A 4,023-nucleotide genomic window follows, 5' to 3' on the forward strand; every position below is an offset into this window, starting at 1 on the left:
AGGAGAGTGCATTTTGTTGTATCATTTCCCATTTAAAGAGCTGATAGTCATGAAGATCATTGGATGATCTTATATTAATGTGAAGGATACTAGGTTGAGAAAAGTGCTGAATTTATTCATAAAGGGGAAGCCATTTTTTATGGTGGTATCCAATTTTTGGAATGCCAAAATTGGTGCATTATTTTCAATGCCATGTTAAAATGTTCCTGTCTGCAGTCACATTTTAAAAAATTGAAATTGAAAATGAATATATAATTATCCTTGATTTTAGTTGTTTTGGAATATAAATGGTGATTATGTCAGATTTCATTTTATAGTTTTACTGTTTTGTAGTTTTCATCTGCACTGCTATGGGAGAACTTGAAGGACACATATACAAATTATAATACAAAATAATCCTATGCACATTCTGTAGTTAAAGAATACCAAAGTAACACTTTTTGATTCCTCGAAAGCTGAGACCAGTTAGTAATCAAAGATCGCCACAACACTGTTTGTAAATCTTGACATAGTTCCTTTTGTGGACTTATGCACTTCCTCAGAGTAATCAGTTTCATTGTTGCTCATACAAAAGGATTTGTCTAGTCACAAAATGTTTTTTTTAAAACAAACACAGACATTTGATGAGAAGGAACTCCCCCTTTCCAGTATGTAGATTTTCCAATTTAATATTGTTAATACAAGAATTAAAAATGGAATCAGCTAAACAGAGAAGGGAGATGCATCAAGGTCCTGGACACAACATGGCAAAGTTATACAGGCTGTTGCACAAATAAGTTATCGCATCCTTAGTGACTGATGGTTTTTTTTTTTGATGTTCATTTGCTTATGTAACTCTACATTTAAAAGCTGTTGTAAAAGATCTGCTTTAAGGTGTTTTTAAAATAATTAATGCATGAGAAATATTGTATTATAAAGATCTGCATTAAAGGGCTCAATCTGACAAGCATCACATCAAATAAATTTATTCCTTTCATAAACTCCATATTGGACATATAATTAAAACCAAATTTTAAAAATAAGAATGTTTCATAACATGAGTTGAAACATTAATATACATGGCATTAGAAAGCTTTCAATAACTAAAACACATAATAGCATTCTCCTCATGATGTAGCAAACAGGATATAGTACTTCACATTCAGAATAATTCATTTTCATGATCTCTGCCCTGATGCCGGTAACGCCAAGGAATTTGCTTCTTATGCATGATTTGAAATAAATTCAAACAGGTAATGTTATACAATATTTTACAATAGTACTGAATTATTTTAGTTTTAAACAAGGAATTAATCATCACATTAATGACTGTGTTTTAATGATTTTGAATAAAAATAGGAACTGTTCTGTATGCCAACTTTCATGAAGTTTTTGTTTTAATTGCTAGACTGAATAGTTAATCCAGATGAGGTAGGAGATACATGGAATGGTAGGAGTTACAATAGTTTTAGCTATTTAGGTTTAATACACTCTGCCATCTTTTTCTTCTTCTATTTGTAGTACAAGGATAAAAGGAGGAATGCTGAACATATTAGGAAAATATCCAACTAAATTAAAATAAAACAGACACTATACCTTTCTTGTATGAAACACAATTTATTGATAAGGAGGAAAAGTAGCAAGAGTCTGTTCTGAAAACTTATAAGGAAATAGAGCAAATTTCCACTAAACATTAAAATAAATAGAAGTAGATTCAGTATACTGCTCTGGATTTACATAAGGGAGGTAACCGAAAACAGGTAGTCCTTGATTTACGATCACAATTGAGCCCAGAATTTATGTTGCTAAGTGAGAAATTTGTTAAGCGAGTTTTGTCCCATTTTATGACTTTTCTTGCTACATTCGTTAAGTGAATCACTGCAGTTGTTAAGTTAGTAACACAGTTGTTAAGTGAATCTGGCTCCCCCCTTGACTTTGCTTGTCAGAAGGTCACAAAAGTTAAATCACAGTGACCCTGGGACACTGCAACTGTCATAATTATGAGTCAGTTACATCCAAAAACCATGGGGATGCTGCAACAGTCATAAGGGTGAAAAATGGTCTTGTCACTTTTTTCAGTGCCATTGTAACTTTGAATTGACCATTGACCAAATGAACTGTTATAAGCCGAGGATTACCTGTAGTCGGTAAAATAGAATGATTATTAAAATAAAGCAGTTGCTTTTTGCAATTAATTTATGGTGGGTGAATTCTCAGTGAGAGAGAGAGAGAGAGAGAGAGAGAGAGAGAGAGAGAGAGAGAGAGAGAGAGAGAGAGAGAGAGAGAGAGAGAGACAGAAGGCCAGAAAAAGCCTTTTTATGCATCGTGTAGTAGAATGAATGTATTACAGAACACTTTAAAGTGCATGAAGACTAGAGATACACAGTTCCCTGAATCCTCTTGCATAAAGCCTTTACAAAATCACATAAATCATAATACGGGTTTATGAATTTGCAGTCTAATCTGGAATGCTTGGCAACCTGTAGTAAAAATGAGAACACTACATATTTCAAACCATACGTTTGCATGACCACAGGCTATAAAAAATGGGGGAAGGGGGGGGGAAGGATGATTTATCAAAATTGTTATAGGTTGATGCCTAGCTTTATGAATATTAAAGGACTACATTCAACAGTACAGAAGTTGGGACTTATGCAACTAATATTCAGGTTGGCCCTTGCATTTAAAAGCATTTTAAAGAAGAGGAAAAGAGAAAAAGATATGTGGACTACAATACTGATCAGCAAAGAACACAAAGAATTACAATATATACAGCAGATTTACTAACACCAAGTGGGTCAAGGGGACTTTTGTGACCATCTGAATTTGTTGAAAGTCAACCTTCTATTTAGGAATAAAAACTAATTTTTATTTTTTTTAAAAAGAATATTATACTAAGAATATTTGTTCACTTAAGACCACATCCACTCATATTTATACTATATAGGCATAAATAAAGCTTATACAAATTGTTCCTTTTAATATATTTCTTTGTGTATTTACCATAAAAATCTCAAAATACAGTCATGCAAAAAGTAAGTACACCCTATTTATTTATTATTTTTAACTTTTTCAACATATTTCCATATACATATAGTATATTTTATTTTCACTTCAACAATATTGATAAAGGGGATATCCTACAACAAATATCAAACCTCATTTACATTTTGTAGTTCAATGTGTAAGTTAAATAAATATAAATTCAAAATTTACATGTGGAGAAAGTAAGAGCTCCCCTACATTTAGTACTACCTCAAATATTTAAAGTTTAAAATGGCAAATGATTAGAAAATAATTGGAGAGGACTGGGAGGAGCCTCTATTTAAATCCGAGAGATTCCATTGATTTACTCTTTGTTATTGAAATATATGGTATCATCACTCTTATGAGGCATTCATAAAGACGATTATAGATGCCTGCAATTTGGCAGTTCAAATCTCACCAGGCTCAATGTTGACTCAGCCTTCCGTCCTTCTGAGGTGGGTAAAATAAGGACCCAAATTGTTGGGGGCAATATGCTGACTCTGTAAACCGGTTAGAACAGGCTGTAAAGCACTGTGAAGTGATATATAAGTCTAAGTGCTATTGCGTCTGGAAAGGGATTTTAAAAGATCACCCAACAATGATTTTATTAAAAGGTGGAGCAGTTTTTAAATAACTGGCAACTTAGCCAGAGCAGGCTGTTTCCACAAGTTCAGCCTAATAGCAGAATTCAAAATGCTGAAAGAAGTTTCTAAAAACCCCAGAATTTCATTGTATCACATACATGTACCTCTTGGCATGATTGATGTCAAAATATACGAGTGTACTATTATTTATTAAATTTGTTTGCTGATCATCTCACCATGAGGTGATTCTCGGTGGCTTACAAGGTTAAAAAGAATAAAACTATACAAAAACATGTCTATAACAAAGAATAAAATACTATAAAAATACAAATTATCAGCTCTAATTAAAAGATAAGGAGGAAAGTTGTAGAAGGAGCAAGGGGAGAGGTGGGCTATTTTGTTAATCTATCAACCAGTATGAATTTCCCCCATT

This window comes from Pantherophis guttatus, chromosome 5, assembly GCF_059756535.1.
Source record: "Pantherophis guttatus breed Tessera chromosome 5, ASM5975653v1, whole genome shotgun sequence".
Taxonomy (NCBI): domain Eukaryota; kingdom Metazoa; phylum Chordata; class Lepidosauria; order Squamata; family Colubridae; genus Pantherophis; species Pantherophis guttatus.